Source organism: Prosopis cineraria, unplaced genomic scaffold (genome assembly GCF_029017545.1).
Source record: "Prosopis cineraria cultivar Desert tree isolate PC_DT_omini unplaced genomic scaffold, ASM2901754v1 PC1, whole genome shotgun sequence".
NCBI lineage: Eukaryota > Viridiplantae > Streptophyta > Magnoliopsida > Fabales > Fabaceae > Prosopis > Prosopis cineraria.
In genome coordinates, this window is record NW_026555332.1 from 30,869,614 (window position 1) to 30,886,618 (window position 17,005).

A 17,005-nucleotide genomic window follows, 5' to 3' on the forward strand; every position below is an offset into this window, starting at 1 on the left:
CCGAGCCCTTCAAGGGCCGGCCCTTTTTACCAGCTCTACAAATAATATGTAACTTTATAATTAATTACATAATTTTTATAACTCAAAATTTATATAATTAGATTATAAATTTTTTATAGCTTTTATACATATATAATTTTCATAAAAAATTTAAAAAATACAGATATTGTATTAAATTAAATTTTCTTTTTTATTTTTTATTAAAAGTGCTAAATCAAGCTTTCTATAAATTTTTAAACCATTTTTATTTTTAAAAAAGTTAACAATTCATTACAAATTTTAACATTTAAGGATTAACATATTTAATTGATCAAGCTATAAAGACTTTATTAAAATAAAAAAAAACTATAAGGACCCAATTCAAAATAGAGGAAAATTAGAAAGACATGCAAATTAATTTCCCTTAATTTTGAAAAATATATTATAAAAAATAAAAATATTTTAAAAAGTGTTTATTTATATCTTGACTCATACATACAAAATTCACCGTCAATCTCGTTAACATTACAATAAAGGCATTTATTTTCAATTACAAATAATAAAAATTATCAAACATATTAGATTAATTCAGCTCAAGCTTCTCACCAGTAAATCACAATATATATATATATATATAACACTAAGAAACAATAAAAAAACAACTAAAAATACAAAATAATATAGTTTTAGGTTATGGAGACATTAAAAATGAAAATAAGAAAAGCCAGTTTCAGACTAGTTTCAATCAATTTTCCACAAGTTCACTTTTTAGCCGATTTTGTGGCATTCCATATTAGACATATGGTCGAAATCCTATCCAGGTGGTCAAACTGGCCGATTTGGTCTAGCTTTAACAATATTGATGTGTGTATAATAGAAGAAACATTCAATCCTTTTTATTTTAATTAAAAAAATGCTATTCAACATAATTTTCATATTCCATTAAACTATATTTTCTATTTGCCCCGATGTAAAGCAAATTAGCTTTATCTTTAACAAATAAAACTAATAAACTTGTCGTAATCATAAGACACGAGTTTAATCATTTCTATCACATAACACATCTGCTACTCTATTCAAGCACAAGAAATTCAAATATGAAAAGATCAAAGAAACAGAAAAGGGTTCATACAGGGATGTGACAAGCAAAGATTTGTGAACTATTAGCTGTTTTATTGAAGTGAAGCCCAAAAACTTTTACCAAAGCCGAAGTTAATAAAGGTTTAAATCCACAAAGTCAATCAAAGAAGAATTTTTTTTTTTATTTAAATCTTCAACAACATGCCGAATCAAGAGTTGTTTAGAATCAACATCATCTTGCCTTATTGCAGCAAACTAGTCATGTTCTAAAGGGTAAGCTCATTAGTAGTAGAAAATTAAAAAGTAATTATCTATCTTCTAACAACGTGATAGATTTTTGGTCATTTGAAGTTGTATGACTGTTAGGAGAAGATTCTCCCCTAAAAGTAACAGGCATGGTTTCAAAAAGGAAACCGGGTTCTTTAGGCTGAGGCAAAGCACTCTCACTACTCAACATCACAACCACAGATGTCATGTCTGGCCTATCATCAGCATGGCACTGCAAACAAAGAAGACCAATATGGATGCATCGCAATACCTCTGATTCAATACAAGACTTCCCCAAATGTACATCAACCAATTTCAATGGAATTCCCTCCTTCCACAATCTCCATACCTACAACAATTGAAAACATCTTATTAATTGCAAATTGGAGTAAAAATAAAAATAAAGTTAGGTTCGTTGTTGCTAACATGTCCGATAAGATTAATGCTTTGATCTGATAAGAAAGGTCCCTCGTTTTTCATGCCACTCACTATTTCCAACAATAACACTCCAAAGCTAAACACATCAAATTTGACAGAGAATAGTCCATTAATTGCGTATTCAGGTGCCATATATCCACCATTACAAGTTACAATCAATTAATATCATATTCAATAATGTGTAAATATAGAAAATCAAAATATAATTAAGCATACTCACTATGTGCCAACTATTTGCCTTGTATTATCTTCAATTTAATCTCCTCCAAATATCCTTGCCAAGCCAAAATCAGAGATTTTTGAATTTAATTCAATATCCAATAATATATTACTTGCTTTAAGGTCTCTATGGATGATTTTTAATCTAGAATCTTGATGAAGATACATAAGCTCCCAAGCAATTCCACAGATAATGTGAAAACGCTTGGACCAATCTAGAGATTGACTTTCATGAGTACCTAGAAATTTATGTAATGATACGTATCACTATCCAAGGAGAAATTAAAGCAAAGGAAGAAAGTTTGCCAACTGATAGTTATTTCTCCATGCAAACCAAAAATGAAGGAATCTAAGCTCTTGTTGGGCATGTATTCATATACGAGCATTTTCTCTCCTCCTTCAATGCAACAACCAAGAACCTTAATAAGATTGCGGTGTTGAAGTTTCGCACACAATTTGACTTCATTCTTAAATTCACACAATCCTTGAAGAGAACTTTGTGAAAGTTGTTTCACTGCAATTTCTTGTCCATCTGCAAGTAAACCCTACCATTTTCACATCATATAAATGATTGTCAGTATGTAACATAATAAATTATATGAGTAAATGTATTTTTTTTCTCTTTTTAACAAGTTAATTGCATACTTACCTTGTATACAGGCCCAAAACCACCTTGGCCAAGCTTCCTGTCAGAGGTGAAGTTATTAGTAGCATTAGCTATCACTGCAAGGTCAAAGATATTTCCTTCATATCCTTCTTCATCGTTTGTTTCTAACAAGGTTTTTAGCTCCATATTTCCTTCAGAGCCTTTTTCCTTGTTTGCTGCCAACATTGTTTTCTTAGTTCACTTTCATAAAATAAATGAAATACATAGATACAAGGGGGGGGCATTATAAGCATTAGCTATATTCGTAATATTATTTATCGCTTCATATTTCCTTGGGAGTCATTTTTGTTTTTCACGGTTATTAGAAAGCTTTTTTTAGTATAATCTGATACACTAAATGAAAGAAATATTAAAAAATAAAAAATAAAAGAAATTGTCATATACTTTTTGTAACATAATGGCATGAATCTCAATCATTTTCATTCAAAACTTGTTGTCCATACAAGCAGATGGGAAGTGGTACCTATAGACTTTTTTCTGCACGCATAGATGTGAAGGACAGTGATCAAAAGCATCACAATAGCCAATACAGTGGTCACTGTTATGGCAATCACCTTTGTCCTATTTCCATTTGCTTTGTTATGTTGAGCTTCACAAGGAATTTAACTAACAGTTAATACACGAAAAGTTGAGGTTGCCGAAGCACTAGAAAGATTACAAATGAAAAATGAGAACTAGAAGCCCATACCTATTCGTGCAGAGGCAAGACGAAGATATAAATCTTGGTCATCAAAAGCAATTTTCCTTATATCGACTAAATCACCAAACCACATAGCACAACCACCACCTCCTTCCCTGATATCAAAATTAGCATAAGCAGTGCAAGAACAATTTTCCCAACATTTGGCTTTGCATTCCTGAAGTGTCATACTTGCATTAACCCAAGAATATGTAGTATCTGGCAATTTCAGCCCACTAAATTTCACAAAATAATCCCTGTTTTGTTGCTTGCAACTCCATGATTTATTGAGTACACATCCTTCAGCCCAGTCCATGGCATTCCAATTTTGGGGTGATTTTGGCAAAAATCCTGCCAAGCACTGACATATTGGGGTCTCACCCACAACGCATTTTCCATTCGGGCCACAACGATTATACCTATCACAATTATCAACGGGAGCAAAACTAAATGTAATCCACCTATGATCATCTTCCATCCAAGTCATGTCCATTATAGAATATAATGTTTGGTTGTAGACAGATCTTGCAATCGGTGACTCATTTATGACATCATATGTTACATAAACCTCATCTTTATTCCAGACAAACTTTGTTTCATACAGTGGATTGTTTGTCGCATGAGAGATGCCACTGAACCGGACACCATTCCAAGGGCCACTCCTTACATACCCTATTGGACCTTGTCGAACTACTACATCAGGAAAATTGTGTGCAAGCTCTACTGCAAAGTCTCCAAGAGAAGGGTCATCCCAATTCTTCCATGCTGTATAACGTCGATTAAGACCTGTTCTCATGTCCCATCCAATCTTCATTCCGGGCAAAAGAGTACCAGAAGGATAGTCAAAGCTTTGCCACAGGCAGTATTCAGGATTTTGATCTTTTCCATCTCTTAGAACCAAGTTTCCAGAGCCCAAGATTTGTACAATTGGACTCATGGCCCTTGTGGAGGAATTTGCAGACCAAACAATAGTCCTGTTGTGGCCAAGAAGCACAAGATTTGCCTCAGTGTTTATGCTCTACATGCCAAAGTTGTTTTTTATGGGTTTGTCACGATTGGCAACCCAAACAACGGTTCTACTTGGGATTTTGTGGTACCAAATTCCAACATAGCGGTCTGTGGAACTACCTGGGCTGAAGAAACCCAATTCAAACATCCCATTTTCAGAAACCAAGGTCTTGCCGTCAGGAAGAGACTCGAGCTGGGTAATGGTATTAGTTGCAAAAGAAAACCTGGAAAAGAACAAAAGCAGATTGGGAAGAACGAGCAAGTAAGGAAGAAGAGCCATTGGTTTAATGAATTGGTCTACACAAGATAAAATAAATATCCCCACGATCCTGATGTGACACAAGTTGAAAGTGCAGCCCACCAGAAGCATGCAAGTTGACTTGGTGCTCTTCAAGTCAGAAATATTGTATTCTTTCGCTTGAGGTTAGAGAACTTAATTTTGAAGGCAAGAACAAGACATTGACTTATGAAATGTATGAATAACATAGTGACAACATTTTTGGAATTCAAAATATAAAATTTCAAATTCAATGTAATGCTTTCTGTCAACAAACTAATAGATCAGCCACGGAACGGAAAGTTAAGGCCTTTTATATTATATTATATTTATATAATATTCAATGTAATTTTCTACTAGGTTCTAGCATCATATTCCTGCTTATCCTAATGTAAAGGATACTTTTTTTTTTTTTAATCATTTCTGCGACACGTCTTTCTTGTTATCGAGTTGAGGCCCAAACAATTGAGATAGGAAAAATCGATAGCAAGAAGCATAAAAGGGTTCGCTTCGAAAATGCTACGAGTCAAAATTTGCTAAATGCCTATGTTTTTGGGAAGTCAATTCCAACAACTTTTCCCAAGGCTTATGTTAATAGAAATTTTAGTCCACAAACGCATGCTACTTCCTATATGCATATGGATTGCAATTTTTTCCTAATGCACCTGATTAAGTTTTCTCGGCCACTAATTGAACCAAAAAAGTGAAGGAAGGCTAATATCAACTTTAAAATCTAGGTTGGAACCAGAACAAGACTCAAACATGAAACGCATACTTAACTGGCATATAAACTGAAGCAAATTAAGAAAGACGTTTGCACCAGATTTCGCTGCTTAAGTTCATTGAAATTGTTGGCTGAAGAAGAAAGCAGAATTTCAAGCTTCCACCATCGGAATGCAAGAGGAAGTGGACGAGACTGGTTAATCTAAGAGGAAGAGGAACCAGCTATAAGTTGAAGAGGAAAGCGGAGGGTAGAAGAAAAGTCCCACAGTAATGGGAAGCATATTAGGAAGAAGGATTGCCGTTGATGGACTCTAATGGAAGATAAAAGGAGAGAAAACCGGAGAAGAGGGGGGAAAAAAATAGAGAAATATAATTTTTTTTATTGAACTTGGTTAAGTAAAATAAAAAATAAAAAATTCTTAATTTTACCTAAACAATGATAATTTTATTATTTATAAAAATATTTATATATAATAAAATTATATATTTTAATATGTTGTATATAATAATAATTTTTATCATATATAATTAAAATTTATTTTATCCAATCCTCACCAAAAATTATTTTATCTAATTTATAATTATATTTATTAAATTATTAAATATATATATATAATAATATTAAAATTTTGAAACTATAATCAAATATAAGAAATTTAATTGAAAATTTAGAATTAACATTTATTTAATTAATCTAAAAATTAAATATACTATTTATTTTATTAAAGTTTATAATCAAAATATAACTATCCTATAAATATAAAGATTAAAAATTGGTGGGTGAATTTGAAAATAAAATTTTTTTTTCAAAATTTTTTATATTTAAAGAAAAAAGTTGAAGATAAAAATACTTGTGGGTCACATGTTATTTTTCTCTCACTTTTCTTTTCATAGCCAAGTAAAAAAAAAATATTATTTTCTCCTCACTTTTTTCTCTCACTTTTCTTTCCTCCTTCATTTTTCTCTCCTACCAAGGGAAAAGATTTAAAATTTTAAATATTATTTTTATTTTTCTAAGGAAATGATAAAGTTAGAACTGAGATCTGAGCCGTGCCTATTAGAATGCCCATTGAATGTTTTTTTTCCTTGCTAATTTAGGCTTTAAAAAGTGGATATTTTAAGATAAAAAGATTTCTAAACTCGATGGTTTCAATCCTTAAAAAATGAGATTGCAATACTTATTTAAGTCCGTAATTATTTTAGAATAAATGAACAAATTACTAAAAGAGAAAACGCAAAAATTATTTTAAAGAATCTAAAAGTTACAGAATTCAAAAAGCAATAAAAAATGGTAGGGAGGATTAAAACGTATATTTAAAAATTATATTTAAAAAGTTACAAAATTCAAAAAGTAACAGAATTTTTATTCCTAAACTATTTTTTGAGGAGCACTTAATATTCTAAACTATTTATTATATTAATTTTGCTCCTAGAGTGATTAAAATATATCATATTTACCTCTAGTGTTAACTACACCAGCATTGACTATACTGATTAGGATTTGAGTTTGACCAAAAATGTCACATGTCCTACCAAGAGGATTTAAGTTAAGATACATTTTTGCTATATTTTAATTACTTTAATGATAAAATTGTTATAATACAAATAGTTTGACATTGGATGCTTTTCAAAGGACAATTCAGATATAAAAATATATCTTAACTTGGATTCACATGTCATGACAAGTGGTATTTTTTTTTTTTTTTATCAAACTCAAGTTTCAATCAGCATTTTTAACAGTAAAAGTTGAGATATTTAATGTGGAAGGCAAATTTACTTTAAGGATAAAATTATTACGAAAAATAGTTTAATACATTAAATATTTTTTGAAAAATAATTCAAACATAAAAATATACCTTAACTTATTCACCACTGAGGACTTTTTAATGTATACATGAATGATAGCGTCACCATTCAGAATTCAAAACTCAAATTTCAAATTTGCTGCATTTATCATCTGCCAACAAATGAATCCTTGGAGTTGTATGCATAGTGAGGAGCCACATTCTGTTAATGCTACTGGTCAAAATTGGAGAGCTATGTACTTCTATTGTACGTTTAATTCTTTGCTCCAACAAGGCAAGCAAAAGACTTGGACATAATGTTCATGAATGGACTACATGCGCGACATGCGTTCATTAACAGAGAGCTGTTAAGCCCCACCCACCAAGAAAATTACAAGTTTGTTAAGTATTGTTTGTGCCCAACATGTAACACTCCTCTGTACTATTTATAAGGAAGAAAGAGTATTTATTTTGATTATATACTTCTATCTTCTATTTATAAGATATCTTAATAATTGTTGTGTTCATAGTTATCCTTTTAGCCATATTAAATGTTGAAAAGATTATTAAATGTTAGAATATTTCATTTATAAGTACATTATTTAATAGGGATAAAGTTAAAAGTTTGTTGAATTTTTAAACTAAATTAATAGGGTTTATTTTTTATTTCAGTGAAAATGATGGAAGTGACTTATAAATAAAATTAAAGGGAGCTAGCCAGCCTAATGCAATTTCATTAATGAAAAATAAGTGAACACACAATAAACAAAGATGTTTTAGGGAAAATATCATTCAAGGATCATTGAGAGAATTTATTATCAAACAAGGACCAAAAGAATGTGAAATATCACTATAGAAATAGAAGACAGATTTCAAAATAATTTTAGATGGGAAAAGATTATAATACCCCTGCTCTTCTTTTTTAATTAACAAGTATCCATTTGCACTTGACATGAAGCTAATCACTAATTGACAAATTCAAAAATATGAAAGAGCCTGCTTATAGCAAGAGACGAGTGTATATTATATTTCAACAAATATTCATTCATTAATTAATAAGTACACATTCATATTTAATGAGAAGTAATTTGCTAATTAACAAGTTCAAGAGTATGAAAAGTTTGGTTTTAGGAAGAGACAAGTATATATCATGTTTTAATAAGGTGTCATTTGTTAATTAATAAATACTCATTCATATTTAACAAGAAGTCATTCACTAATTAACAAGTTCAAGAATGTGAAAAAACTTGATTGTGGGAAGGAACAAGTGTAAATCATGTTTTAACAACTAGTTATTCATAAGTTAACAAATATCCATTCACTAATTGACAAGAAATTTAAAAAGGAAAAAAGAAAAAGAAAAGAAGGGGTATTCTTGAAGATTAGGTAACTACACCGGAGGGGATGAATTGGGTGTTTATCAAATTTAAAACTAAACTTTAGCTTTTGCAAAGTTTAAGTGAAAAGCAAGTGCAACAAGAAGTTTATCAAAATAAATTTGTACAAGTCCCAAATACTTCTATTGCAAGGTGGCTTAAAATCATTTAGAGAAAAGCTTAAACTCTTTAAAATGGATTAAGCATAGAAGATGAAAACCAATTTATCAAAACATGGTTTAAGGGATAAGGTGAATAATAGTTTTCTACAAAAAACCTCTCAAGAAGGTGAATTAGGCTAATTAAAGATTAAAGCAATTGAAACAAATATGAAGATAACATGGAAGCGATATCACCAAACAAAGCTCAGGAGTAGAGAAGAGAAGCTTCGAGAAGATAGTTTATCTTAATTCAACCTAATCTATTTGGCCTACATCCAGTCCCCAAGAGTTTTTTGAAATTTTCCACTACAACCACAAGTTTGATCTAGGCATTTGTGAAGCTACAATACAATCTCAAACCTAATGTCTGCATCACTCTTCTTTACAAAAATCCCATAAGGTCAATTTAGGCATTTTTTAAGTCACTTACAATCTCTTAAACTCACAAGTCGGTTTCTCTCCTCCTCATAGAGGTGATCACAAATCCCCTTAAGTCCCTCAAGCTTAAATTACTCTGTTACATCTAGTGAATAAATAGGAATGAACAGAATGAGTTTAAGAATGAATTACTATTGTTGAATAACTCTCTCTAGGAGTGAATACAAATCAATGAGGCTCTCTGTGAACACTGTATTTTGTCCAGGCATATTTTATATTTAATAAAAATAATAATAAATTCAATCAAAAAAATATATAAAAATATAAAAATAAAATTTAATTCTTTTTAAGATTATATTTTCAAAATAAAAAAAGATCTTTAATTAATAGGGTTTCATTTTATTTTAACTTAAATAATCTTTTGTTGATTAAGATTTTATTTTTTTTAGTTCATTAAAATAACCAAAAAATATAAAAATATAAAAATGAAATTTAATCCTTTGTAGGATTATATTTAAAAAAATAATAATTTAACAAAATTAAAAATAAATATATATCATGCTTAGATTTTGAAAAATCTTTCCTAAATTATATCAATTATTTAAAAATATTGGAAGTTAACTTTTGATAGTTAACTTTTCTCTTCTTAAATCTTATTTTTTATTTTAAAAAAATATATATGTGTTAATCTAATTTCAAAAAATTGAAGCAAAAGAAAAAATACCTATAATAGCTGGATGAAACGCTGAAGAGCTGAAAACACACAAAGAGAGCAGCCCTAAAAGGTGTCTCGGCCAGGCACAGAAGAAGCAAAACAGAGCAGAAGGAGTGGAAGCAAGACACGCATTCAGACGCAGAGAAGACCAGACGAGAGAAATGAGAGAGAGAGAGAGAGAGAGAGAGAGAGAGAGAGAGAAGCAACACACTGCAGAAGGAACCACACACGTGAGTAGAAGAGCAGAGCAAAAAGCTTTTACTCAGCGCAACAGGTGGAAGGAAGAAAATGAGAGAGAGAGAAGACTCACTGGGAGAGCAGAGCACAGCAAACATGAAACGGAAAGAAGAGACGTACCAACATGGCAAACACGCACAGACGATAAAGACGAAAGCACAGTGAAAAGGAAGGAAAAAGCGAAAGACAAAGATGGCGATCCGAGGTTGAAAAGCAGAAATTGATGAGTGATCGTTCTTCCTTCCTACTCTCTATATAAAGCCTGCAATCGAAGAAGGAGGGATCGAAAAAAATTTTCAAAAAGAAAGGAACCGAAAGAGGGGGATTTTCTGGAGAACGAGCGAAATCTGAAAAGTTTTGAGAAAAAAGGACAGAAAGAGAGGAAATATTTCTGGAAGAGATGAGAGGATTTCTGGAGAGAACGCGAGAATGATTGAGGAAGAAGAGGATTTCTGGAGGGACCGAAACTCATATCTCCTTACTGCAATAGGTTTGAGAATCAATTTTCATGATTTAAATTCTTGCTCTTCTAATTCCACCTCATATTCTACTCCATGAAATTTGATTCGCTTTAAAAATAAAGTAATTTAGACTAAATACATATTTTTAGAATTCCATATCATTCAAGGGGATTGTATGGGTACTTGCTTCATTTAAAGTTATATGGATTAAAAGGTTGAAACCACTTTCTCAGATATTTATCAAATTTTTATGTTGTAGCCTGATGATCCTATTCTGTTAGCCGATTGCTTTGGGTTTAGATGAATTATGTATGCTCATGGGGTGTGTTTAAGATGCCAACTAAAAAAAAGTGACACAAGAAATTAGGCACCATATGGAATTTGAAGATATATGTTGCTGAAAGCTAGTCCTGTGTTATGAATTTAAATATTTAAAATCGCTAATATGTTTGTTTCATGATTTGGCTATCTTGAAATTTTTTTTAAAAAAAGCTCTAAATTGTGCGACTTTATTTTTTTAACAATCAAAATGTCATATGAGAATACTTAGATAATAAAAGTTTGATGAAAATAAAAAAAAAAAAAAAAACTGGATGAAGTTTATGGTTTTAACTTGCATGTGCTCATCTTTAGGTAACAAGATGTGTTTGAACTTATTCTCCCTAAAAGTTAAAGTATGTATGTGTTTTATAACATGTTGGGGCTCTTTAAAATTTAGGAATTAGCCTTGATTAATCTTAGAAGTTTCACTTTATGCTGTTTAAACAATGTTAGCTTCAATTAATTATGTTGTTGTTAATTTAAGGAGAATACATTTTTTTTTAAGTTACACTTGTTTGCTTCTTGATCCATAATTATAAAGATTTCTTAGGCTGCTTTAACAATTAAACAAGTAAGATTTAAATTTGCATGAATTTGACCATGTGTATTTAATAGACATGGTTTTAATTGTCTCAAATAAAATTGGTTGTCTGAAAATCTTAAGAGTTTTCATAATCAACTAAAATGATTTCATATCGAGTAAATTAATAAGATTTAATAGGTGTGAGGATCAATCTTATATAATAAACATGGGCTCCAATGGCCTATCATTCAAATTAACTCTCCTTTTTATATGTATAATTTATTTAAGTCTAATGTGAGATTTCAAAAATTTTTGAAGAGACTTGAATTAATCACATTATCATGTGGGATAATAAATCCTTGCAGATGTTGTGATTCTCAATTTGTAAAGAAATAAATAAATGAATTTTGTAAACAAAATAATAAATATTTTTTAATTAATTAATAATTTTGAATTATAATCCCATTTACTAATGAGATCTTTAAGTCATGTGAGATTTTTGAACCTTCGTAGACTTCTAAAGTAATCACATTACCACATGAGTTAATAAAGCTCTATAGATATAATGATTAAGATTTCATATAAAAATATATACATTTCATGCATAATAAATTAATAAGTATATTTAAATAAATTTAATTCTTTTATCGTTTGAGATTTTAATATCTCCACAGATATTTAGGATAATCCTATTTTCATATAAGTCAATAAAGTTTTGCAGGTATGATAATTAAGATTTTTTTTTTAAAAAGTGTATATATACATACATGCTCAAAAATTATTATTAATACTTAAAAATATACATAAGAATATAAATAAACAAATAAATTAAGTCGCTAAATTCTTTTATCGTGTGAAATTTTAGAATCTTCACATATATTTAGAACAATTGCATTACCATATGAACCAATATGGTTCTATAGGTATAGCAATTAAATTCACAATCATAAAACATAAAAATATATTTTTAAACTCTTTTCTTTTCTTTATTTTAAAAATTCAAAAGTTGTGAAAATATTAAAATTAAATTACTTTTTGTAATTTAAAATACACATATCAAATTTCAGAAATTGCTTTATTTGTGAAATGGTGAATTATTTTTAATTGATTTTTCTTCAAAAAATATATTTTCACTAATAAACTTTTAAACCCGAACTATGTGAACTTTGATTCCCATCATAGGGTATATAGGCCTTAGAGTCTAATTATGAGTCAAGTCCTCCCTCATAAATAAATAAATAAATATTTTTCACTTAATTTTTATCATTTTTATATCAAACACATGAATAAAAAAGATATAATTAAAATAACTTTAAAACCATATTAATATAGTACAACAAATAATCATTCTCATGAACAGGTGTTGTGAAGTGTCTAACACCTTCCCCATACTCAATCAACTCTCAAATCTATTTTCTAATTTCACAGACCATCCTTACCTCCTTTAATTGATTTTCCAAGATTTATCTCAAAATTTTGGTGGCGACTCCTATTCATCCGGTTCCCACCCCGAAGGCCGAAACCTTTGCTCTTGCATGTGCCTGCATCGCATTTTTGAGTGCGACACTCTCTGATAATGAATGTAATGGTAGAATATTGTTAGGATTGAATGTGTATAGTTGGCTCAATAACTTCTCTTCTCTTTTGCTTCATAAATGAGTCCTATTTATAGTTGATTATTGAAATAAATCTACGAGACTTATAAATCCTATTTATAATCTTAATATATTTTTAAGCACAAACTAATCTTATTTGAAGTGAATTGAGGTAAATCAAGTACTTATCTCAAGGCTTATATGAGAAAAGAAAATTAAAGGACATATTTAGGATAAGAATCAGAGATTTAAGCTTATAGTATGAACTTTCATAAGTTTCCAAAAACACATAATCATCTGTAAAATAAACACTTCTCTATTTTGTAATCATCAAGACCAGGGTTCAACACTTTTAAATCAAGAACCTAGAGAGAGCACATACATAAAGACTTGAATATAAAGAGTGAAGGGATAAAGATACTGCACCAATCAATTTATCCTGATTCAACCTAATCACTTGGCCTATGTCCAGTCCTCAAAACACCTTAGAGATTCCTCCATTAAAACCACAATTTTAAGTAGGCGCTTGCTACCACAGTACAAACCACAAGTTTGATCTAGATACTTGCAAATCACTATAAGTCTCTCACTCTATTAGTGAGTATCTCTCACAAAAGAACAAATTTTCTTGCTTACAAGGAAATCTATTTCTACTCTTTTCACCTTCACAAAGAAATCTCCTCTCTATATAATGACAAGGGAACAATTTCCTTGATTCACTCAAGAATAAGATGAATGTGTTTTTCCTAATATATTCTCTCTCAAAGAAACAATAGGAAAAATCTAGGCACTCCTTAGAAAACTTTCAATAGATTAGATGATGCATTCAATGCGTATAAATTAAATGAGAGCAAATTTCACATTGACAGAATGCAAGAAGGTAAGAATTCAATGATATGGCCTTCAATTTATGGTCAACTATTACCCACTAACTTAAATAAGGTCCAATTTATCGTTTGGAACTAAAAGAAATGTTAGAAACACTCTAGGTATGCATTATATCTATTAGAAACATGTAAAAGCAAAAGTTTGGCAAAAAAAATCACTTTTTTCTATAGAGTACATTAAATACTTGTCAAAGTATGATTCATACATGAAGGAGTAAGGGAACACGCATGGGTTGGCTTTATGCACAAGGATCTGAGTTACTTCAATCTAGTTCGAGCATTAGGCTATAAAGGTTCAAACATATTTTAGAGTTCTAAAGGTCCTTGTTTCTGTTGTGATTTCAAACACACATGGTTGAACATTGAAATGAGCGTGGATTGGAAATGTTCTCTTTGTAAGTTAGAACATGCTCGAGTTACTTCTAAATCAAGCTTGAATTGGCTTGTTCAAGCTTAAAGCTCTCTAAGTCATGTTTGAAAGAAACTAAGTGTAGAAACTCATTTAAGCATGGATTACAAGGGTGTTATATGTGGATTACTCTAAGGAACACTTCAAACTAACATCATGGATAATTCAAGTGTGGACAACATTCAACAATAATTAGTTTATAGAAGAAAGTCTAAGTATAATAGCTCATTTAGACATGATCTCAATCCATAGTCAAGTGTGATCTAACCAAACCCAAGACACTAGACTTCACTACTAGCACAAACATTTGTGAGTCCACTCTAGGACACACATGAATTAACCCATTGTGTTGAGAAATGCTTTTAGAGTCTAATTCAAGTAAGTTTTAGTTCTATATTAAGCTTAAATTAGATCCATTAAGTCTTACAATGTACAAGGATGGGTTGATCCACACGTGTATTTATCCTAGAACAAGCATGGATCAAACAGATAATATCATATACATTCTAAGCATTTGACAATGAAGATCTAGGATTTTATGAGCCTAAGACATGATCTAATGGATCCATTGTTACCATTCAAATTAATGATTTTGCTCTCAATAACTTTCACAATATATTGTAAGAGAAGAAAAAAATAATTAAACCTAAAAAGTCTTAAGTTTTCTCTCATTCTTCATACTCTTGAAATTTTTGTCACTCAAGATTTATAATATTGATCTACACAAGTAACAAACATTGTTTTTCTTAGTTTTATAATTATCAAAACATATAGTTAAACAACTTTTTTTTCTATCTAAAATTATTTTCAAATCAATCTTCTAATTTTGTAGTGATATTTTAGAACATTTTTATCCTTAGTTGATATTAATTGCCTCTGCAATTGTTGAATGATATTTTCTCTTATTTTTATCAAAACTAGAATCAATATGCCCAACTAAAAAAGTTGTTTACAATCAACATCATCTTGCTTTGTTGTAAATAGACCTGAAGAGTACGCTCATTAGTAGTACAAAATTAAGGAGTAAAAATGTATTTATCTTGACAAGCTCATGATAGATATTTCATAAGGAGTTGTATGGCTGTTAAAAGAAAACTCTCCCTTTATTGCAATATTTTCCAAAAGAAAACCATATTCTTTAGGTTGGCCTAAGACACTCATAAAAAAAAGTCAAGTTGGGCTCAGATTATTTTGAAAGACCTTTTATTATTTTATTTTTTAAGACTCTTTATTCTTTTTGTCATCTGAAAAATCTCTTACTCAATCTTTGTTTCAAACAATTAAACTTAACCTAGTTTCAAACAATTAAACCTAACCACTATAATTAGAGGACTAAATATGCACTTCAGTCATATTTTAATTTTTAGGAAAAGGACCTGAGTTGTGTTCAAATCCTACTGCCGATGCAAGAACTTTGTTAGTGAGTAATCTATAAGTATCTTTGCAAGTATTTTTTTGATCCTGGAGACATGCTCTAACCCTAATGAGCAATCAATAACTAACTTACCTAAACTTTCATTAATCAAAAAAAGAAAAAAAAAAGGACCTAAGTTTTTTGCAGTAATTTTTTAAATTTGAGGTTGTCCTTAATTTTATTCTATAATATTTATAATTTTTTCTATAATTATTTGAAGCTTATCAATGCAATTCTTTTTTCTTTTGAATTAAGATTATAAATTATTCCTCTTAATTATATTTTTCACACCAAAACTAATATTATATTTTCCCTTATTAATATTATATATGTTATTTAATTGAGATAAATCCAATGTTAATATCTTTTTTATCATGATCAAGTTCTTTGGGCTATGAGATCATGCATAGCTTTATATGAGGAATTAAATTTATATTATTTTTTCAATTATGTGAATAAATTATTTGCACTTTAATTTTTGCATAACTTTTAGAAGACTTACATCATAATGAGTATACAACTAAAATTAAGCGTCTATATTTTTATATTTCAATAGTGAAATTCATAATTATATGTAATATGGATTTCGACAATGTGGTATCCCTCATGCTTCTTAGGGTTCATTTGCTTGCTAGAATGGAATTGATTGAGAAAAGAAAAGATAAAAATAGAATGATTAAGATGTAGAGGTGAGATGAGTAAACCATATTTATGATGGAGAATGATAATTTAATTCATGAGTTTGAGAGTCATAATTTATGAAGTTTGTGGTGGATGTAATGATTCCCACATTTATAATGTATTACTAAATTTTATCATGCTTACGATAAGTGATTGGTAATTTAATTCATATTTGTTCTTTTTTTTAATTCATTCAATTCATATCATTTCTAGCAACCAAATGACTCCTTAATGATGTCTCAAAGCTCGGTAATAGTGATAATATTATTCAATTAGATGATAGGTATAGACATTGTTGATATTAACATTCTTTTCCTTTTCGCGTGTCAAGGGTAATATGAAATGTTTTAGGTATTGGTTGACATCTTTATCATGATCAAGGTCTTTTTAGGCTATATTATGTTGAATGCTTTGTTTTGATGATAATAGGACTTGAGCAAGGTTTTGTTTTGTGCATATCATAACATTAAGTATGGCAAAACTAGAGAGCAAAGGAGCAAGAACAAGAAAAGCATTATTATTATAGGATTTAATTTTTATGCTCTCTTAGTTCTTCTTGTTAAAAACCTAATGAACATGAGAGTTTGCATATGCATTTCTTGGTAAAATATTTTTAATAGACACGTATTAGTCTCTCACACACACTCATGGATCTTAAACTTAGAACATGTCTTTGTGCATTTCATAATTCAATCTTATGCATGCAACTTCTAGTCAAAACATGTG

At 29.8% G+C, this 17,005-nt stretch overlaps 1 pseudogene; it reads right to left on the minus strand.

Annotated features, from left to right (window-relative positions):
* Nucleotides 1-1,216: 1,216 nt before the first annotated feature.
* Nucleotides 1,217-5,386, minus strand: LOC129306387 (G-type lectin S-receptor-like serine/threonine-protein kinase At4g27290; annotated as a pseudogene).
* Between the last annotated feature and the right edge of the window lie 11,619 nt (nt 5,387-17,005).